The sequence below is a fragment of the Hyperolius riggenbachi genome, chromosome 6 (genome assembly GCF_040937935.1).
Source record: "Hyperolius riggenbachi isolate aHypRig1 chromosome 6, aHypRig1.pri, whole genome shotgun sequence".
Lineage (NCBI taxonomy): Eukaryota > Metazoa > Chordata > Amphibia > Anura > Hyperoliidae > Hyperolius > Hyperolius riggenbachi.
In genome coordinates, this window is record NC_090651.1 from 227698 (window position 1) to 251148 (window position 23451).

At 52.6% G+C, this 23451-nt stretch overlaps 1 protein-coding gene across 4 annotated transcripts in view; it reads right to left on the reverse strand.

Annotated features, from left to right (window-relative positions):
• The window catches only part of PLOD1 (procollagen-lysine,2-oxoglutarate 5-dioxygenase 1), a 170564-nt gene that overhangs the window by 81863 nt on the left and 65250 nt on the right, over positions 1-23451 (reverse strand). Inside the window, exon 1 of one of the 4 annotated variants that reach the window (XM_068238747.1) lies at positions 7446-7709. The exons of the other annotated variants lie outside the window; for them this stretch is intronic. The gene's annotated coding sequence lies outside the window, so the exon portion shown is untranslated. Of the gene's footprint in view, positions 1-7445; positions 7710-23451 lie in introns of those variants that run through there. 4 annotated transcript variants of the gene reach the window in all.

The following is a 23451-nucleotide window of genomic DNA, read 5'->3' on the forward strand; positions in this document are numbered from 1 at the left end:
AGGAAATCTGCTGTGGTATTTGTTGTCCCAGGTATGTATGTCGCTTTTAGGCTCAATAGATGTGTTTCCGCATATTGCATAATCTGAGCTGTTTGTTGCAACAGTTTTAAGCTCCTCGTACCACCCCGTTTGTTGAGGTAGGCCACTGCTGTCCGGTTGTCCATCCTGATTAATACAGGTCTGTTGATTATAATTGGTAAGAAATAGGTCATTGCCTGAAAGGCTGCCCTGAGTTCCAGTATGTTCGCCGGTTCCCTTGATCTCTCTTTGCCCCATCTGCCCTGGGCTGTGTGTTTCCCTAGATGTGCACCCCATCCTTTTGAACTGGCATCCGTTGTTATTGTGATGGGGAGTTCCGCCTCTATTGGTAAGTATCTGTTTAGATTCTGACGACCCAACCACCATTTCAGGCTGTTTTTCACGATTGGTGAAAGTTCTATCCATTGTTGCATATTCCCTTTGTGCCACTGGGACAGGAATCCCCACTGGAATGGCCTTGTGTGCCACTGTGCCCAGCGTACCATGGGGATGGTTGCGGTTAAGGAGCCTAGGAGACTCAAGCAGTGTCTGGCACGTAGATGAGATACCAGTAGAGTTTCCTCGATCTTTGAGACTAACTTGGTTATCTTCTCCTCTGGTAACCTGACTGCATTCCGCGTGGTCTGAAATCTGGCTCCTAGAAATATCATGTCCTGCCCTGGAGTTAGCTGGCTTTTCCGCCAGCTGATCAACCATCCAAACGTCTGGAGAGTGTCTAGTAACGTCTCTTTCTGACGCAGTATCTGTTGTTGATCCTGTGCGAGGAGAATGATGTCGTCCAGATAGTGGTATGTTCGCAAGCCATCTAGACGAAAGAGAGCAATCACTTGAATTAGAACCTTTGTGAAAGTCCTCGGTGCAGTGCTTATCCCAAAGGGCAGACAGGAAAACTGAAAATGTTGATCTTCGATTGAGAATCTGAGGAAACGCTGAAACTTCTTGTGAATGAGGATATGCAAATATGCATCCTCTAGATCGACCGACCACATCCAATCTGATTTCTTTGTGGCCAGTATGATTGTCTGTAGAGATTCCATCTTGAATCGGGGTAACCTTATGAAGCTGTTTAGTATTCGCAGGTCCAGGACCGGTATCAATTCGCCCATTTTCTTCGTCACAAAGAATAGTGGTGAGTAAAGGCCTTTGCCCCTTTCCTGCTGGGGTACTTCGATGATCGCTCTCTTTGTTATGAGCTCTTGTACATATGTCATTAGAACTTGTCTTTTGCCTTCCGATTTTGGGATTTTTGTGGGTACAAAGTGTCTGTCTGGAGGAGTTTTTCTGAAGCTCCATCTGTGGCCCTTCTGTATCGTATCCACCACCCAAGGGTTGCTGATCTGTTCCGCCCATATGTCTGCGAAATAACGAAGTCTTCCCCCGACCGGAGACATCTGGGCGGTCGTACCATCAAAAGCTCTTTGTAGCTGAGCCTGTGGATGGGGTCGATTTTTGTTTATTGATCTTGTTTAAGGCTGACTGACCCCCCTGCCAGTTCCTGCGATAATCTCTACCCGGTCTGTAGGATCTTGCATTTTTGAATCTTGACTGCTGTGACCTATATTGCTGATTGGTGAATGGTTTCCTCGCCTTTTTATCTTGGGGAATCAACCCGGACTTTCCTCCAGTTACTCATGTTATTGCCGCATCCATCCGTTCTCCGAACAGATTCTTTCCGTCGTATGGTATTTTGCTTCGAGTTTGGGTCAGCAGACCACGATCTAAGCCATAGTGCTCTCCTGGTTGTAACCGCATAAGACATAGCCCTTGCTGTCGAGCGTACGATATCTACTGCTGCCTCACCGACGAAGTCTGCTGTCAGCTTCAGTTCTTGTAGTGCAGCAATCAACTGTTCCTTGTCAGCATCTTCTTTAATTGCCACCTCTAGATTGTCCGTCCATACTTGCATGGCTTTGCCGACCGATGTTAATGCAATGGCTGGTCTGATTGCCCCTCCAGAAACTGTGTAATTTTTCCTTAAATCAATATCCATTTTTCTGTCGATTGTGTCTCGGAAGGAAATCGCATCCTCTAGAGGTAGTGTGACATGTTTTGCTAACCGCATTACAGATGCGTCTACTACCGGGGCGTTATCACATTTTTTTAGTGTCTCTTTCAGGTAACGGGTATAATTTAGCTCAGCCTTTCTCAACCTTTTTACCCTGGAGGAACCCTGCAAATAACTTTTGGGTCTCAAGGAACCCCTGCAAACAATTTTTTAATCTCGAGGAACCCCTGCATTTATTTTTCCGGAGGCATGGCCTTTAAAAGTAGGTGAGGCTGTAAATTTCACTACCCCCTATTACACTGCTATTAATTATACTGTGCTCATGATTATTCTGATTCCCAATTTAGTGCTTCTTTTTACAGTACCCCCTATTATAATATGCTCTATTATACTTCCCCCACGATGGGGTAAAATGCCAGGGAACCCCTGCAAAGTCCTCAAGGAACCCTGGGGTTCCAGGGAACCCTGGTTGAGAAAGCCTGATTTAGCTAGTCTATTAGCTAGCATTGTCCTTTTTTCCATCTTGTTCCACTCTTCTTGAATCATCTCATCAATCTCTTCCATAAATGGAAAGTAGGTACAAGATTTTTTAAGATTTTTGTAATATGTTTTCTTTTGTTTTCTGTCTTTTGATTCTTCCTCCTCATCTTCTTCCCATTCCAAAGCTTGTCTAACGGCCTTCACATATGGCTCGACTAAGGCAAAGTGAAAGCCTATTTCGCTCTCCTCGCTGTTGGCTTCTACATCTTGCGGTAACGCAGAGGGTCCCGGTTCAGCAGTAAGGATTTGCGGCAGACTTGCTTTGTACTGACCCATCGATTCTTGGACCGCGTCTCGAATGATCTGCGAGACCTCCACCGGTTGTTGTTCACCCTGCGTCATCTGACCGAAGCAGACACCACATACCATCCTCCCAGGCAGCGTGTCCTTTCCGCATGCCCAACAGTGTCTTGGCGGTCTCTTATAATGATGTCTTCTGGGCGATCTGCTCCTAGATCGGTCTCGTCTAGAGGAACGATACGTCTTTGATTGAGATCTTCTATGAGATCTTGACCTTCTTCGCGATTGCGACCTTCTGCGTGATCGTGATCTTCTTCGCGATTGTGATCTTCGCGATTGCGATCCTATTCGCGATTGCGATCCTATTCGCGATTGAGACCCTTTTCGTGATTGGGATCTTCTGCGTGACTTCGATCTATTGCAAGATTTCGTTCTTGTGCGTGATCTTGATCTTTCCGGGGAACATGGTCTGGGAGTTTCCGTTTGCAGTCTTCTGGGGCTGTCAGTAGACAAAAATAATGTCTCTTAATATCAAAAAAATGCACTCTTTTACCTAAAAAAAGAGGACCTACCTTAGCACCTACCTATCAATCTGAGGTTGGTCTGTAACAGGCGCCGCAGAAGTGTTAGAGTTCATAGCACCGACAGTGGAACCTGAGATCTAAAAGGATAGTGCTTAATTAGAGACACTGTGATCAATAGCCTAGTTGAAGGCTTGCTTTGAGTCATATTCCACCTACCTTCCACAGAGTTTGGATGCTGCTCACAACCAAAAGTGACTGGCGATCCTAATGCGTCCTTCCGCGTGCTGGGGACGCCAGATCGCCATGTCTCTGGCTCTAAATAGGCTTCCGGCCCCTCCTCTAGAGTCCTCCCCGCCTGCTGCGCCGCTTCCATGCGTCTGGAACGCACGCAGACCTCGCCGGCCACCTAATGACATCACTTCCGGTTTGCGAGGAGCGCAACCGGAAGTGACGCACCGACACTCCATCCTGGTTAACTGGCGGTGGAACGCAGGCAGAAACTCCTTCTGAGTCGCCTGCATTCAGCAATTTAGCCACTAGCCACTTAGTGGACACCGCTCGCATAGGAAACCATTGGTCTCCTCCTGACAGCCCCAATCAGAGCGGTGTCCGTGCCCCCAAGACCAACAGAACGGGGCTTGCTCTGGAACTCGTTTAGAGCTATGAGCCTACACCAGGAGAGGCTGAACCTGGTGGATACCATGGACATGGCAGATAGGTGCAGAGAGCTAAAATAGAACACCTGCTCGAGGTAAGGACGAAAAAAAATAGACGGGGTAACTGGGCCTACCTTCAATTTATCTAAACACCTGTCCTATGAGGGAAGGGGGGCGGGACAAACCCGTGGGTGCTGCCATGGAAGCATGAGGAAATAGTGTGTGTGTGTGTGGGGGGGGGGGGGGGGGGGCATTTTACACATAGATCTTAGGCTCAGAATAAAAGCAGGGACTCATGTTTGCAGAGCAGTGCGCCAATTATACTTGGCTGCCAATAAAACAAATAAAACTCCCCAAAAAAGGCATACGTGTATGGGGAAACACTGCCCGCTTAAGGCCAATGCAGTTTATCGCCATGCATTTATACATTTTATACAAATGAGATCCTGAAAAGCTGTCCTACCAATGGGACCGGCGACGCTAACCCAGCACACATGATGGAAGAGGAGGTACAGGCAAACAAGGCTCCTCTTTCTGACACAACCCAGGCCTTGCATGAGGACAAAATGCGTGCTTAAAGGGAACCCGAGGTGAGAGTGACATGGAGGCTGCCATATTTATTTCCTTTTAAGCAACACCAGTTGCCTGGTTGTCCTGCAGATCCTCTGCCTCTAATACGTTCAGGCATAGCCCCTGAACAAGCATGCAGCAGATCAGGTGTTTCTGACAATAATGTCCGACCTGGCAAGATTACCTGCATACTTCTTTCTGGTTTAATTCACACACCACTGCATCCAAATAGATCATTATGGCTGCCAGGCAACTGGTATAGTTTAAAAGGAAATAAATATAGCAACCTCCATCTCATTCTCACCTCAGGTTCACTTTAAACCAATGCATTTTGCCGCCATGCATTGATAAATATTATACAAAGGAGATATTCCTGAAAAGCAGTCCTATTCCTATCTGGGACCGGCAACGCTAACCCAGCACAGATGTTCCTGGTGCTTGGTCGGGGGGTGTTGCGAAGTCGGTTCCAATCCACGATTTATTCATTTGTATTTGTTTCAGACGGTCTGCATTTGCTGTGGAGAGGCGGATACGCCGATCTGTAACGATGCCTCCGGCAGCACTGAAACAACGTTCCGACATAACGCTGGCGGCAGGGCAAGCCAGCACCTCTATTGCCTACAGTGCCAGTTCATGCCAGGTGTCTAGCTTAGAGACCCAATAATTAAAGGGGACTGATGGATTGTTCAACACGGCTACGCCATCTGACATGTAGTCCTTTACCATCCTCTGCAGGCAAGTGGTGTTGGAAATGGAACTGCGCGAACTGACCGTCCGTGAAGGCAGACTTTACCAGCGACTGAGTAAGGACGACACCGAACAGCGCGGCCAAGCACCATGTGGTGCTCGGCTGTGCTCGACCGGAACCCGAATGCCCCAATGTTCGGGGAATAACGAACAGTGCCGAGCACTGTTCAATCAACACTAACCTGTACCTCAATCTCACCCAACTAATGCCTTCACTTGGGGGTCCAGGAATGTATGGGGGGAGGAATGTGATGTATGATATGTTTAACTGAATATAACTGTACTTTTTACTAAAAGTTTTTTGTTCCTACATTTGTTTGTTTTGTAATTGAATTGGAGTTACTGGAATTATGTGGGGGATTTGCTATTGTGTGTTAGCAGACTGGCCATGTTCTTTTCATCTGATGACATTTGATGTCTGTTCACAAGCCTGATAGAGGGTAGAGAGAGAGGGAGTCAGTTTGGTGTGGGACAGCTAGGGGGAAGCTGTATGCTACTGTGTGGATGCAACTTTGCTTACAAATGCTTCCGAATAAAGTTTTCATCATTGAATTCCATGTCTGCTGACTGTTTATGGACAATTCTAATGCAATATCATGACACCAGGCCTATGATCAATGTCATTCAAAGTGTTGAACTGTCATAGAGGCCTTCTCTGATTATATCTCTAGATGCAGAGAAGGCCTTCCACAGAGTACACTGGGGGTTCCTCAAAAACACTTCCTAAGGCCTCTTGCACACTGCAAGCGATTCCGATTCAGATTCCGCTTTTTAATCGGTTTTTACATCCGATTCCGATTTGCAGTTTGCACCCTGCACACTGCAAATCGGAATCTGAATCGGAATCGCTTGCAGTGTGCAAGAGGCCTAAGGAAGTTCGATCTAAAATCCTAACAGCTATCCTAGCACTCTATACTACTCCCTCGGCCAAGGTTAATGCAAATAGCTTCATGGCAAAGAACTTTAATATGTCACCCCTAAATATTGCCTGTAACTTTAACTGAGGTCCAGCGCTGCAAAATATGTTGGCGCTTTATAAATACAATACATAATATTTCAAATGGCACTCGTCAGGGCTGCCAGTCTTCAGTGATTTTCTCCTTATTGATGGAAACAACAAATACCATTTGTAAAGCGCTTTTCTCCCGTAGGCCTCAAAGCGCGTAAGCATGGCTCCGACCAATCATTGGTTGATTGGTAAACTGTAGAGCAGAGGAAGAATTTTATAAGTCCGGAAATGCCAGGCTAAAGAGGTGGCTTTTCAGTCTGGATTTGAATAACTCCAGGGATGGTGCTGTCTTTACTGGGTGTGGTAGGGAGTTCCAAAAAGTAGGGGCAGCATGGCAGAAAGCTCTGTCTCCAGAGGTTTTGAGGTGCACTCTGGGAGTGACCAAGTTTATAGAACTTGCTGATCTGAATAGTGCAGTGATTTGAATGTCAGCAGTCCAATCTTGAAGAGTATTCTCCATTCTACTGGTAGCCAGGAACAATGACAGAAAGGTTAAGGTCTGACCCCCTAACTGAAGGCATTGAAATGAATGCTCCCCACTGTTATCCTTTCCTTGGCAGATTCTTAGAATTCCTTAGATCAAGCAATCAAAATATTAGATAAATTCTCCACCTCTTTCTTATGCAAACTTAATCACTCCAAATCCAACATTATACGAACCTCTCAAGCTCTATAAAAGATAGCCTCATGGGTAACAAAATCTTTACAACTCCTGGGTACTCTGTTACCACAAAAAAAAAAACCATTAGACCTCTTCCAGCTCAATTATCTACCACTTCTAGCTAAATTAGAAAAGTGAAAGGTCCTCTCTTTAGCCCTGCAGAGGTTTATACTTCCACAAATTCTGTAACTCAGAACAGGTCATATTCCACTTAAAGCAAGCTTCTTTACAGATATGAAGAGATTGATAAATCAATACATATGGCAAGGGGAAGACATAGGATTTCCCCCTGGGGAGAACACTGCTGTATCCGATCATATTTGGAGCCCACCCGAAAGAAATTCTACTAGCTATGACATTAGAATTCAAACCCTCATCATCAACGTACCCTACAAGTACCGCAACACTTAAAGGACTTACGATGCGAAGCAAAAACAAAAAAAAAGTTCAGTACCTCTTTGCAATTGCAGTCCTCCTGTGAGATGATCCACGCCCTCCCTTTCACTCTCAGTAGCTTTATTATCTCTCTGCAGGCTCCGGAGCAGACCCCGACACTCCCCAGGGTCACCCTATCTGATGTAGATAAAGATCGCCACTTTAAATTCAGCTTGCATAGCCGCTGGTGCGCCTGCACAAGTCTAGAGCCTATCCATCCGCGTCCCCCCTCCCAGCCTCTCAGCCGTCTCCTATACGTCATGCGGGAGAGCTCACATCACTATTAGCTCCCAGCGGAGGGATAGGGCTCTAGACTTGCTCCGGCACACTAGCGGCTATCCTATATCCTAGAGCCCTATCCCTCCGCGTCCTCGCTCCCAGCCTCCCAGACGTCTCCTATACATCATGCGGGAGAGCTCACATCACTATTAGCAGTACATGTGAAGCTGCACCCCCTCAGCAGAGACGTGCAGGACGCAGTGACGTATATGTGATGGCTGAGAGCGAGGAGGCGGAGGGATAGGGCTCTAGACTTGCTCCGGCACACTAGCGGCTATCCTATATCCTAGAGCCCTATCCCTCCGCGTCCTCGCTCCCGGCCTCCCAGACGTCTCCTATACATCATGCGGGAGAGCTCACATCACTATTAGCAGTACATGTGAAGCTGCACCCCCTCAGCAGAGACGTGCAGGACGCAGTGACGTATATGTGATGGCTGAGAGCGAGGACGCGGAGGGATAGGGCTCTAGACTTGCTCCGGCACACTAGCGGCTATCCCATATCCTAGAGCCCTATCCCTCCGCGTCCTCGCTCCCAGCCTCCCAGACGTCTCCTATACATCATGCGGGAGAGCTCACATCACTATTAGCAGTACATGTGAAGCTGCACCCCCTCAGCAGAGACGTGCAGGACGCAGTGACGTATATGTGATGGCTGAGAGCGAGGACGCGGAGGGATAGGGCTCTAGACTTGCTCCGGCACACTAGCGGCTATCCTATATCCTAGAGCCCTATCCCTCCGCGTCCTCGCTCCCAGCCTCCCAGACGTCTCCTATACATCATGCGGGAGAGCTCACATCACTATTAGCAGTACATGTGAAGCTGCACCCCCTCAGCAGAGACGTGCAGGACGCAGTGACGTATATGTGATGGCTGAGAGCGAGGACGCGGAGGGATAGGGCTCTAGACTTGCTCCGGCACACTAGCGGCTATCCTATATCCTAGAGCCCTATCCCTCCGCGTCCTCGCTCCCAGCCTCTCAGCCGTCTCCTATACGTCATGCGGGAGAGCTCACATCACTATTAGCTCCCAGCGGAGGGATAGGGCTCTAGACTTGCTCCGGCACACTAGCGGCTATCCTATATCCTAGAGCCCTATCCCTCCGCGTCCCCTCGCTCCCAGCCTCTCAGCCGTCTCCTATACATCATGCGGGAGAGCTCACATCACTATTAGCAGTACATGTGAAGCTGCACCCCCTCAGCAGAGACGTGCAGGACGCAGTGACGTATATGTGATGGCTGAGAGAGGGGGCGCGGATGGATAGGGCTCTAGACTTGCTCCGGCACACTAGCGGCTATCCTATATCCTAGAACCCTATCCCTCCGCGTCCTCTCGCTCCCAGCCTCTCAGCCGTCTCCTATACATCATGTGGGAGAGCTCACATCACTATTAGCAGTACATGTGAAGCTGCACCCCCTCAGCAGAGACGTGCAGGACGCAGTGACGTATATGTGATGGCTGAGAGCGAGGACGCGGAGGGATAGGGCTCTAGACTTGCTCCGGCACACTAGCGGCTATCCTATATCCTAGAGCCCTATCCCTCCGCGTCCTCGCTCCCAGCCTCTCAGCCGTCTCCTATACGTCATACGGGAGTGCTCACATCACTATTAGCAGTACATGTGAAGCTGCACCCCCTCAGCAGAGACGTGCAGGACGCAGTGACGTATATGTGATGGCTGAGAGCGAGGACGCGGAGGGATAGGGCTCTAGACTTGCTCCGGCACACTAGCGGCTATCCTATATCCTAGAGCCCTATCCCTCCGCGTCCTCTCGCTCCCAGCCTCTCAGCCGTCTCCTATACATCATGCGGGAGTGCTCACATCACTATTAGCAGTACATGTGAAGCTGCACCCCCTCAGCAGAGACGTGCAGGACGCAGTGACGTATATGTGATGGCTGAGAGCGAGGACGCGGAGGGATAGGGCTCTAGACTTGCTCCGGCACACTAGCGGCTATCCTATATCCTAGAGCCCTATCCCTCCGCGTCCTCGCTCCCAGCCTCTCAGCCGTCTCCTATACGTCATACGGGAGTGCTCACATCACTATTAGCAGTACATGTGAAGCTGCACCCCCTCAGCAGAGACGTGCAGGACGCAGTGACGTATATGTGATGGCTGAGAGCGAGGACGCGGAGGGATAGGGCTCTAGACTTGCTCCGGCACACTAGCGGCTATCCTATATCCTAGAACCCTATCCCTCCGCGTCCTCGCTCCCAGCCTCTCAGCCGTCTCCTATACGTCATACGGGAGTGCTCACATCACTATTAGCAGTACATGTGAAGCTGCACCCCCTCAGCAGAGACGTGCAGGACGCAGTGACGTATATGTGATGGCTGAGAGCGAGGACGCGGAGGGATAGGGCTCTAGACTTGCTCCGGCACACTAGCGGCTATCCTATATCCTAGAGCCCTATCCCTCCGCGTCCTCTCGCTCCCGGCCTCTCAGCCGTCTCCTATACATCATGCGGGAGAGCTCACATCACTATTAGCAGTACATGTGAAGCTGCACCCCCTCAGCAGAGACGTGCAGGACGCAGTGACGTATATGTGATGGCTGAGAGCGAGGACGCGGAGGGATAGGGCTCTAGACTTGCTCCGGCACACTAGCGGCTATCCTATATCCTAGAACCCTATCCCTCCGCGTCCTCTCGCTCCCAGCCTCTCAGCCGTCTCCTATACATCATGCGGGAGAGCTCACATCACTATTAGCAGTACATGTGAAGCTGCACCCCCTCAGCAGAGACGTGCAGGACGCAGTGACGTATATGTGATGGCTGAGAGCGAGGAGGCGGAGGGATAGGGCTCTAGACTTGCTCCGGCACACTAGCGGCTATCCTATATCCTAGAGCCCTATCCCTCCGCGTCCTCGCTCCCAGCCTCTCAGCCGTCTCCTATACATCATGCGGGAGAGCTCACATCACTATTAGCAGTACATGTGAAGCTGCACCCCCTCAGCAGAGACGTGCAGGACGCAGTGACGTATATGTGATGGCTGAGAGCGAGGAGGCGGAGGGATAGGGCTCTAGACTTGCTCCGGCACACTAGCGGCTATCCTATATCCTAGAACCCTATCCCTCCGCGTCCTCGCTCCCAGCCTCTCAGCCGTCTCCTATACGTCATGCGGGAGTGCTCACATCACTATTAGCAGTACATGTGAAGCTGCACCCCCTCAGCAGAGACGTGCAGGACGCAGTGACGTATATGTGATGGCTGAGAGCGAGGAGGCGGAGGGATAGGGCTCTAGACTTGCTCCGGCACACTAGCGGCTATCCTATATCCTAGAGCCCTATCCCTCCGCGTCCTCTCGCTCCCGGCCTCTCAGCCGTCTCCTATACATCATGCGGGAGAGCTCACATCACTATTAGCAGTACATGTGAAGCTGCACCCCCTCAGCAGAGACGTGCAGGACGCAGTGACGTATATGTGATGGCTGAGAGCGAGGACGCGGAGGGATAGGGCTCTAGACTTGCTCCGGCACACTAGCGGCTATCCTATATCCTAGAGCCCTATCCCTCCGCGTCCTCGCTCCCAGCCTCTCAGCCGTCTCCTATACGTCATACGGGAGTGCTCACATCACTATTAGCAGTACATGTGAAGCTGCACCCCCTCAGCAGAGACGTGCAGGACGCAGTGACGTATATGTGATGGCTGAGAGCGAGGACGCGGAGGGATAGGGCTCTAGACTTGCTCTGGCACACTAGCGGCTATCCTATATCCTAGAGCCCTATCCCTCCGCGTCCTCTCGCTCCCGGCCTCTCAGCCGTCTCCTATACATCATGCGGGCGTGCTCACATCACTATTAGCAGTACATGTGAAGCTGCACCCCCTCAGCAGAGACGTGCAGGACGCAGTGACGTACATGTGATGGCTGAGAGCGAGGACGTGGAGGGATAGGGCTCTAGACTTGCTCCGCCACACTAGCGGCTATCCTATATCCTAGAACCCTATCCCTCCGCGTCCTCTCGCTCCCAGCCTCTCAGCCGTCTCCTATACATCATGCGGGAGAGCTCACATCACTATTAGCAGTACATGTGAAGCTGCACCCCCTCAGCAGAGACGTGCAGGACGCAGTGACGTATATGTGATGGCTGAGAGCGAGGACGCGGAGGGATAGGGCTCTAGACTTGCTCCGGCACACTAGCGGCTATCCTATATCCTAGAGCCCTATCCCTCCGCGTCCCCTCGCTCCCAGCCTCTCAGCCGTCTCCTATACATCATGCGGGAGAGCTCACATCACTATTAGCAGTACATGTGAAGCTGCACCCCCTCAGCAGAGACGTGCAGAACGCAGTGACGTATATGTGATGGCTGAGAGCGAGGAGGCGGAGGGATAGGGCTCTAGACTTGCTCCGCCACACTAGCGGCTATCCTATATCCTAGAACCCTATCCCTCCGCGTCCTCTCGCTCCCAGCCTCTCAGCCGTCTCCTATACATCATGCGGGAGAGCTCACATCACTATTAGCAGTACATGTGAAGCTGCACCCCCTCAGCAGAGACGTGCAGGACGCAGTGACGTATATGTGATGGCTGAGAGCGAGGACGCGGAGGGATAGGGCTCTAGACTTGCTCCGGCACACTAGCGGCTATCCTATATCCTAGAACCCTATCCCTCCGCGTCCTCTCGCTCCCAGCCTCTCAGCCGTCTCCTATACATCATGCGGGAGAGCTCACATCACTATTAGCAGTACATGTGAAGCTGCACCCCCTCAGCAGAGACGTGCAGGACGCAGTGACGTATATGTGATGGCTGAGAGCGAGGAGGCGGAGGGATAGGGCTCTAGACTTGCTCCGCCACACTAGCGGCTATCCTATATCCTAGAACCCTATCCCTCCGCGTCCTCTCGCTCCCAGCCTCTCAGCCGTCTCCTATACATCATGCGGGAGAGCTCACATCACTATTAGCAGTACATGTGAAGCTGCACCCCCTCAGCAGAGACGTGCAGGACGCAGTGACGTATATGTGATGGCTGAGAGCGAGGACGCGGAGGGATAGGGCTCTAGACTTGCTCCGGCACACTAGCGGCTATCCTATATCCTAGAGCCCTATCCCTCCGCGTCCTCTCGCTCCCAGCCTCTCAGCCGTCTCCTATACATCATGCGGGAGAGCTCACATCACTATTAGCAGTACATGTGAAGCTGCACCCCCTCAGCAGAGACGTGCAGGACGCAGTGACGTATATGTGATGGCTGAGAGCGAGGAGGCGGAGGGATAGGGCTCTAGACTTGCTCCGGCACACTAGCGGCTATCCTATATCCTAGAGCCCTATCCCTCCGCGTCCTCTCGCTCCCGGCCTCTCAGCCGTCTCCTATACATCATGCGGGAGAGCTCACATCACTATTAGCAGTACATGTGAAGCTGCACCCCCTCAGCAGAGACGTGCAGGACGCAGTGACGTATATGTGATGGCTGAGAGCGAGGAGGCGGAGGGATAGGGCTCTAGACTTGCTCCGGCACACTAGCGGCTATCCTATATCCTAGAGCCCTATCCCTCCGCATCCTCTCACTCCCAGCCTCTCAGCCATCTCCTATACGTCATGCGGGAGTGCTCACATCACTATTAGCAGTACATGTGAAGCTGCACCCCCTCAGCAGAGACGTGCAGGACGCAGTGACGTATATGTGATGGCTGAGAGCGAGGACGCGGAGGGATAGGGCTCTAGACTTGCTCCGGCACACTAGCGGCTATCCTATATCCTAGAGCCCTATCCCTCCGCGTCCTCGCTCCCAGCCTCTCAGCCGTCTCCTATACATCATGCGGGAGAGCTCACATCACTATTAGCAGTACATGTGAAGCTGCACCCCCTCAGCAGAGACGTGCAGGACGCAGTGACGTATATGTGATGGCTGAGAGCGAGGAGGCGGAGGGATAGGGCTCTAGACTTGCTCCGGCACACTAGCGGCTATCCTATATCCTAGAGCCCTATCCCTCCGCGTCCTCTCGCTCCCGGCCTCTCAGCCGTCTCCTATACATCATGCGGGAGAGCTCACATCACTATTAGCAGTACATGTGAAGCTGCACCCCCTCAGCAGAGACGTGCAGGACGCAGTGACGTATATGTGATGGCTGAGAGCGAGGACGCGGAGGGATAGGGCTCTAGACTTGCTCCGGCACACTAGCGGCTATCCTATATCCTAGAGCCCTATCCCTCCGCGTCCTCGCTCCCAGCCTCTCAGCCGTCTCCTATACATCATGCGGGAGAGCTCACATCACTATTAGCAGTACATGTGAAGCTGCACCCCCTCAGCAGAGACGTGCAGGACGCAGTGACGTATATGTGATGGCTGAGAGCGAGGAGGCGGAGGGATAGGGCTCTAGACTTGCTCTGGCACACTAGCGGCTATCCTATATCCTAGAACCCTATCCCTCCGCGTCCTCTCGCTCCCGGCCTCTCAGCCGTCTCCTATACATCATGCGGGAGAGCTCACATCACTATTAGCAGTACATGTGAAGCTGCACCCCCTCAGCAGAGACGTGCAGGACGCAGTGACGTATATGTGATGGCTGAGAGCGAGGACGCGGAGGGATAGGGCTCTAGACTTGCTCTGGCACACTAGCGGCTATCCTATATCCTAGAACCCTATCCCTCCGCGTCCTCTCGCTCCCAGCCTCTCAGCCGTCTCCTATACATCATGCGGGAGTGCTCACATCACTATTAGCAGTACATGTGAAGCTGCACCCCCTCAGCAGAGACGTGCAGGACGCAGTGACGTATATGTGATGGCTGAGAGCGAGGAGGCGGAGGGATAGGGCTCTAGACTTGCTCCGGCACACTAGCGGCTATCCTATATCCTAGAGCCCTATCCCTCCGCGTCCTCTCGCTCCCAGCCTCTCAGCCGTCTCCTATACATCATGCGGGAGAGCTCACATCACTATTAGCAGTACATGTGAAGCTGCACCCCCTCAGCAGAGACGTGCAGGACGCAGTGACGTATATGTGATGGCTGAGAGCGAGGACGCGGAGGGATAGGGCTCTAGACTTGCTCCGGCACACTAGCGGCTATCCTATATCCTAGAGCCCTATCCCTCCGCGTCCTCTCGCTCCCGGCCTCTCAGCCGTCTCCTATACGTCATACGGGAGTGCTCACATCACTATTAGCAGTACATGTGAAGCTGCACCCCCTCAGCAGAGACGTGCAGGACGCAGTGACGTATATGTGATGGCTGAGAGCGAGGAGGCGGAGGGATAGGGCTCTAGACTTGCTCCGGCACACTAGCGGCTATCCTATATCCTAGAGCCCTATCCCTCCGCGTCCCCTCGCTCCCAGCCTCTCAGCCGTCTCCTATACATCATGCGGGCGTGCTCACATCACTATTAGCAGTACATGTGAAGCTGCACCTCCTCAGCAGAGACGTACAGGACGCAGTGACGTACATGTGATGGCTGAGAGGCTGGGAGGGGGGAGGCGGATGGATAGGGCTCTAGACTTGTGCAGGCGCACTAGCAGCTATGCGAGCTGAATTTAAAGCGGCGATCCTTATCTACATCAGATAGGGTGCCCCTGGGGAGGGTCGGGCCTGCAGAGAGATAATAAAGCTACTGAGAGTGAAAAGGAGGGCACTGCAATTGAAAAGAGGTACTGAACTTCTTTGTTTCGCATCATAAGCATGGGAACACTTCCTAAACTTTCCACTTAAAAATCAGTCCAAAGCTCTACTCAGAATCCCACTTAGCACTTTCTCACTGTTAAGTCCAAATCTAAACCTTATCTCATGGGACGTAATGGGAATATCATGTTCAAATCAGATTACTGTATCTAAAAAGAGAAATGGAATCCTTTCCCTAAAATGCAAGCCAGCTACAAGAGATCCATTGGTTTCCTATTATAGATTGCATCACACGCTAACCTCCCTCAATCATAAACTCGCCCACCTACCCGACTATTTCTATTCTAAACAGGAAATGTCCCTTTAAAGGTGCAATGTCACGGTGGTACATAATGCTTCTGTCTGATGCTATGCAAATAGGTGAATGCTTCACTAGGCCTGAAAACCAACCTGAACCTTCCTAAATGAATCCACTCTACCTGCTCCCTTTTTAAAGGGACACTGAAGTGAAAAAAAACGTATGATCTGAATTGTATGTGTAATACGGAGTTTAATGAACCATTAGTAGCAAAAAAAAAAAAAAAAGAAAAGTGTCTTATTTTTACTGTCAGTTATATCGCTTTTTTTTAATAACATTTTGTCATCCTCTCATATTTGCAATTACAAACAACACTCTGTATTTTAAACTATGAAACAGAGCAGAGCTAATGACCCTTTGAACTCCCCTGCAGTAAAACCTTATCTGCAGCTGCCTCTCACTGTTTCTTTGATGTATAACTGCCTCAGAAAGTAGGATTGTCTCTGCCTCAAGTTGGGTCTGAGAGCTCAGAGAAGCTCTTTTGCATAGATTACAACTGAAGTTTCTTAAAGGGACTCTGAGCTCAATATAAATAATAAAATAGTACTCACCTGGGGCTTTCTGCAGCCCAGTGTAGGTCGGGACGTCCCACGCCGGCATCCTGGCTTTTCTCCCATCACCTCTTCAGAAATGGCTGGCGGGCGGCAGCCGGGCGACACTGGGACGAGTGTCCAGCTCCTCTTTTGTAAATGTCATTTGCTGACGTCACACGCCGGCCGCCTCACGTCATCACGGCGAGGACTGTACGGCGCATGCGCGGTTTAATCGCGCATGCGCCGTACAGTCACACCGGCCGCCGTGATGACACGAGGCGGCCAGCCTTTTATTATTTATGTTGAGCTCGGAGTCCTTTTAACTCTTTCTGTACTGGAAACAATAAGACTTGCTGCTTTGCTTAACCACTTGACACCTGAGGCATTTTTCCTCTTGTGGACCAGAGCAATTTTCACCTGTCAGCGCTCCTCCCTTTCTTTTTCCAATAACTTAATCACTACTAATCACAGCGTAATGATCTATATTTTGTCTTCTTGCCACCAATTAGGCTTTCTTTGGGAGTTACAGTATGCCAAGAATAATTTTATCCTAAATGCATTTTAACATGAATAATAACAAAAAAAAAAAAAATATAAAATGCATTATTTTTCAGTTTTTGACCATTATAGTGTTAAAATAAAACATTCTACTGTGGATAAAAGCCACACATTTTATGTGCCCTTTTGTCCCGGTTATTGCAACGTTCAAAAAATTTCCCTAGTACAATGTATGGCGCCAATATTTCATTTGGAAATAAAGGTGCATTTTTTCAGTTTTGCGTCCATCACTAATTACAAGCCCATAAATTAAAAATGAATAGTAATATACTGCCTTGACATAAATTTTTAAAAAGTTCAGTCCCTAAGGTAACTACTTATATTTTTTTTTTTATGAACCCCCCCCCCCCCCCCCCCCTTATATAAATAAAAAAAAAAGTTTGGGTATTATGGGAGGGTGTGGGAGGGAAATAGTTAATTATATCAGTCAGTGTGGGGATTTTTATTAAATAAAAAGCAATTTTGGTGCAATATACTTTTTGGCCACAAGATGTCCTCAGTCGTCATTTCCGATTCACGTACGTAAGCACGTGAATCGGAAGTAATCCGTGGCTGTGTAACACAGGAAGATACAATGAATGCCGGCGTCTCGTAGACGCTGGTATTCATTGAATCGGGGACTTAGATTTATGAATGGGACCAGCGGTCCCATTCATTAACTTCCCCTCTATGCGGCGGTAACGGCGGAGCGCGCGCACGCGCGAACGGAAGCGAGCGGCGGCTGCATGCCGCTGTAGACTTGTTTTCACGGCCCTGCTGCATCCTGTCTTTTTTCCAGGGCCGTGATTATACTGCACGGCATGCAGCAAGTAGTTAAAATGCTGTTTCTTTTTTTTTTCCCCCTTTTTTCTCTTCTCCCTTTCTTTTTCCCCTTCTTTTCTTCTCTTCTCTTTTTTCAGTGCTGTTTCTTAGCTGTACTACACTGACAATGCATTATTTCATCAGTTTACTTTCACTTCAAATTTCCTTTAAAGTGAACCTTAAGTCAGAAAAAAAAATGAGTTTTACTCACCCGGGGCTTCTACCAGCCCCCTGCAGCCATCCTGTGCCCTCGCAGCCACTCACTAATCCTCTGGTCCCCCGCTGCCAGCTAGTTCTGCTTCTACCAGCCCCCTGCAGCAGTCCTGTGCCCTCGCAGCCACTCACTAATCCTATGGTCCCCTGCTGCCAGCTAGTTCTGCTTCTACCAGCCCCCTGCAGCTGTCCTGTGCCCTCGCAGCCACTCACTAATCCTCTGGTCCCCCGCTGCCAGCTAGTCCTGCTTCTACCAGCCCCCTGCAGCAGTCCTGTGCCCTCGCAGCCACTCACTAATCCTCTGGTCCCCCGCTGCCAGCTAGCTCTGCTTCTACCAGCCCCCTGCAGCAGTCCTGTGCCCTCGCAGTCACTCACTAATCCTCTGGTCCCCCTCTGCCAGCTAGTTCTGCTTCTACCAGCCCCCTGCAGCTGTCCTGTGCCCTCGCAGCCACTCACTAATCCTCTGGTCCCCCGCTGCCAGCTAGTCCTGCTTCTACCAGCCCCCTGCAGCAGTCCTGTGCCCTCGCAGCCACTCACTAATCCTCTGGTCCCCCGCTGCCAGCTAGTTCTGCTTCTACCAGCCCCCTGCAGCAGTCCTGTGCCCTCGCAGCCACTCACTAATCCTCTGGTCCCCCGCTGCCAGCTAGTTCTGCTTCTACCAGCCCCCTGCAGCAGTCCTGTGCCCTCGCAGTCACTCACTAATCCTCTGGTCCCCCGCTGCCAGCTAGTTCTGCTTCTACCAGCCCCCTGCAGCAGTCCTGTGCCCTCGCAGCCACTCACTAATCCTCTGGTCCCCTGCCGCCAGCTAGTTCTGCTTCTACCAGCCCCCTGCAGCAGTCCTGTGCCCTCGCAGCCACTCACTAATCCTCTGCTCCCCCGCTGCCAGCTAGTTCTGCTTCTACCAGCCCCCTGCAGCATTCCTGTGCCCTCGCAGCCACTCACTAATCCTCTGGTCCCCCGCTGCCAGCTAGTTCTGCTTCTACCAGCCCCCTGCAGCAGTCCTGTGCCCTCGCAGCCACTCACTAATCCTCTGGTCCCCCGCTGCCAGCTAGTTCTGCTTCTACCAGCCCCCTGCAGCAGTCCTGTGCCCTCGCAGCCACTCACTAATCCTCTGCTCCCCCACTGCCAGCTAGTTCTGCTTCTGCCAGCCCCCTGCAGCAGTCCTGTGCCCTCGCAGCCACTCACTAATCCTCTGGTCCCCCGCTGTCAGCTAGTCCTGCTTCTACCAGCCCCCTGCAGGAGTCCTGTGCCCTCGCAGCCACTCACTAATCCTCTGGTCCCCCGCTGCCAGCTAGTTCTGCTTCTACCAGCCCCCTGCAGCAGTCCTGAGCCCTCGCAGCCACTCACTAATACTCTGGTCCCCCGCTGCCAGCTAGTTCTGCTTCTACCAGCCCCCTGCAGCCATCCTGTGCCCTCACAGCCACTCACTAATCCTCTGGTCCCCCGCTGCCAGCTAGTTCTGCTTCTACCAGCCCCCTGCAGCAGTCCGGTGCCCTCGCAGTCACTCACTAATCCTCTGGTTCCCCGCTGCCAGCTAGTTCTGCTTCTACCAGCCCCCTGCAGCCATCCTGTGCCCTCGCAGCCACTCACTAATCCTCTGGTCCCCCGCTGCCAGCTAGTTCTGCTTCTACCAGCCCCCTGCAGCAGTCCTGTGCCCTCGCAGCCACTCACTAATCCTCTGGTCCCCCCGCTGCCAGCTAGTTCTGCTTCTACCAGCCCCCTGCAGCAGTCCTGTGCCCTCGCAGCCACTCACTAATCCTCTGCTCCCCCGCTGCCAGCTAGTTCTGCTTCTACCAGCCCCCTGCAGCAGTCCTGTGCCCTCGCAGCCACTCACTAATCCTCTGGTCCCCCGCTGCCAGCTAGTTATGCATCTACCAGCCCCCTGCAGCCGTCCTGTGCCCTCGCAGCCACTCACTAATCCTCTGGTCCCCCGCTGCCAGCTAGTCCTGCTTCTACCAGCCCCCTGCAGCAGTCCTGTGCCCTCGCAGCCACTCACTAATCCTATGGTCCCCTGCTGCCAGCTAGTTCTGCTTCTACCAGCCCCCTGCAGCAGTCCTGTGCCCTCGCAGCCACTCACTAATCCTATGGTCCCCTGCTGCCAGCTAGTTCTGCTTCTACCAGCCCCCTGCAGCCATCCTGTGCCCTCGCAGCCACTCACTAATCCTCTGGTCCCCCGCTGCCAGCTAGTTTTGCTTCTACCAGCCCCCTGCAGCCATCCTGTGCCCTCGTAGTCACTCACTGCTGCTCCAGTCCCCCACCACCAGCTAGTTCTGCTTCTACCAGCCCCCTGCAGCAGTCCTGTGCCCTCGCAGCCACTCACTAATCCTCTGATCCCCCGCTGCCAGCTAGTTAGGCATCTACCAGCCCCCTGCAGCAGTCCTGTGCCCTCCCAGCCACTCACTAATCCTCTGGTCCCCTGCTGCCGGCTAGTTCTGCTTCTACCAGCCCCCTGCAGCAGTCCTGTGCCCTCCCAGCCACTCACTAATCCTCTGGTCCCCCGCTGCCAGCTAGTTCTGCTTCTACCAGCCCCCTGCAGCAGTCCTGTGCCCTCGCAGCCACTCACTAATCCTCTGGTCCCCCGCTGCCAGCTAGTTCTGCTTCTACCAGCCCCCTGCAGCAGTCCGGTGCCCTCGCAGTCACTCACTAATCCTCTGGTCCCCCACTGTCAGCTAGTTCTGCTTCTACCAGCCCCCTGCAGCAGTCCTGTGCCCTCGCAGCCACTCACTAATCCTCTGGTCCCCCGCTGCCAACTAGTTCTGCTTCTACCAGCCCCCTGCAGCAGTCCTGTGCCCTCGCAGCCACTCACTAATCCTCTGCTCCCCCGCTGCCAGCTAGTTCTGCTTCTACCAGCCCCCTGCAGCCATCCTGTGCCCCCGCAGCCACTCACTAATCCTCTGGTCCCCCGCTGCCAGCTAGTTCTGCTTCTACCAGCCCCCTGCAGCAGTCCTGTGCCCTTGCAGCCACTCACTAATCCTCTACTCCCCCGCTGCCAGCTAGTTCTGCTTCTACCAGCCCCCTGCAGCAGTCCTGTGCCCTCGCAGCCACTCACTAATCCTCTGGTCCCCCACTGCCAGCTAGTTCTGCTTCTACCAGCCCCCTGCAGCAGTCCTGTGCCCTCCCAGCCACTTACTAATCCTCTGGTCCCCCGCTGCCAGCTAGTTCTGCTTATACCAGCTCCCTGCAGCAGTCCTGTGCCCTCGCAGCCACTCACTAATCCTCTGCTCCCCCGCTGCCAGCTAGTTCTGCTTCTACCAGCCCCCTGCAGCAGTCCTGTGCCCTCGCAGCCACTCACTAATCCTCTGGTCCCCCGCCACCAGCTAGTTCTGCTTCTACCAGCCCCCTGCAGCCATCCTGTGCCCTCGCAGCCACTCACCCACTCACTAATCCTCTGGTCCCCCGCTGCCAGCTAGTTCTGCTTCTACCAGCCCCCTGCAGCAGTCCTGTGCCCTCGCAGCCAGTCACTAATCCTCTGGTCCCCCCACTGCCAGCTAGTTCTGCTTCTACCAGCCCCCTGCAGCAGTCCTGTGCCCTCGCAGCCACTCACTAATCCTCTGCTCCCCCGCTGCCAGCTAGTCCTGCTTCTACCAGCCCCCTGCAGCAGTCCTGTGCCCTCGCAGCCACTCACTAATCCTCTGGTCCCCCGCTGCCAGCTAGTTCTGCTTCTACCAGCCCCCTGCAGCCGTCCTGTGCCCTCGCAGCCACTCACTAATCCTCTGGTCCCCCGCTGCCAGCTAGTTCTGCTTCTACCAGCCCCCTGCAGCCATCCTGTGCCCTCGTAGTCACTCACTGCTGCTCCAGTCCCCCACCACCAGCTAGTTCTGCTTCTACCAGCCCCCTGCAGCAGTCCTGTGCCCTCGCAGCCACTCACTAATCCTCTGGTCCCCCGCTGCCAGCTAGTTATGCATCTACCAGCCCCCTGCAGCAGTCCTGCATACCTCCCAACATTTTGAGATGAGAAAGAGGGACACTTAAGCCACGCCCCTGTCACACCCCTTATCACGCCCCCGTCACACCCCTAGTCACGCATACCATAAAGATTTCCTAAGAAAAATATGTGGTTTTATAATTCAAACCACACTGGTCCTTTCTATCCTGGTTCATTTTCCTTCATATTAACAATTTAAAATTAGTAATATATCAATTTAAAGTATCTCCACAGTATATGTAGCCAGGTGTATAGGTGTCCCCAGTAGATGTAGCCAGGTGTATAGGTCTCCCCAGTATATGCAGCCAGGTGTATAGGTGTCCCCAGTAGATGTAGCCAGGTGTATAGGTCTCCCCAGTATATGCAGCCAGGTGTATAGGTGTCCCCAGTAGATGTAGCCAGGTGTATAGGTCTCCCCAGTATATGCAGCCAGATGTATAGGTCTCCCCAGTATATGCAGCCAGATGTATAGGTCTCCCCAGTAAATATAGCTAGGTGTATAGGTCTCCACAGTATATGTAGCTAGGTGTATAGGTGTCCCCAGTATATGTAGCCAGCTGTATAGGTATCCCCAGTATATATAGCTAGGTGTATAGGTCTCCCCAGTATATGGAGCCAGGTGTATAGGTGTCCCCAGTATATGCAGCCAGGTGTATAGGTGCCCCCAGTATATGCAGCCAGGTGTATAGGTGTCCCCAGTATATGTAGCCAGCTGTATAGGTGCCCCCAGTATATGCAGCCAGGTGTATAGGTCTCCCCAGTATATGCAGCCAGGTGTATAGGTGCCCCCAGTATATGCAGCTAGGTGTATAGGTGCCCCCAGTATATGCAGCCAGGTGTATAGGTGCACCCAGTATATGCAGCCAGGTGTATAGGTGCCCCCAGTATATGCAGCCAGGTGTATAGGTGCCCCCAGTATATGTAGCCAGGTGTATAGGTGCCCCCAGTATATGTAGCCAGGTGTATTGGTCTCCCCAGTATAGCCAGGTGTATAGGTGCCCCCAGGAAGGGAGGCAGCCAGTGAAAGGGAGCTGGTGGCAAAGCGGCGGAGAAGGGGGGGAAGTCTCCCCCCCCCTTAACTCACCTTGGTGCTCCCTTTCCTGGCTCTCCCTTCCGGACGAATGTGTCCCCTCCGATGGCTCAGCGGCAGAGTGATAGCGGGCGGAGAGGACTTACCGATGTCCTTCCAGCTGGCAGAGGGAGCTGTGATCTGTGCGCCGCTAGTCTGGTCTTGAGTAGACCAGACTTGCGGTGAACAGATCACAGCTCTCTCCGGCGGCTGCGTAACAGCGGTAAGTCCTCCCTGCCCGCTGTCAGCCGCTGCGCCATCAGAGGGGACACATTAATCCGGAAGGGAGAGCCAGGAAAGGGAGCACCAAGGTGAGGGAAGGGGGGGGGGGAGACTTCCTCCCTTCTCCGCCGCTTTGACACCAGCTCCCTTTCACTGGCTGCCTCCCTTCCTGCGCAAACAGTCCGCCACTGCGTCTGACCCCCCAGCCAGCCAGGACACTGGGGGGTCATAGCGGGATAGCGGGAGAGCCCTCCCAAATCGTGCAAGTCCCGACGAAAACGGGTCGGTTGGGGACTATGGTCCTGTGCCCTCCCAGCCACTCACTAATCCTCTGGTCCCCCGCTGCCAGCTAGTTCTGCTTCTACCAGCCCCCTGCAGCAGTCCTGTGCCCTCGCAGTCACTCACTAATCCTCTGGTCCCCCGCTGCCAGCTAGTCCTGCTTCTACCAGCCCCCTGCAGCAGTCCGGTGCCCTCGCAGTCACTCACTAATCCTCTGGTCCCCCACTGCCAGCTAGTTCTGCT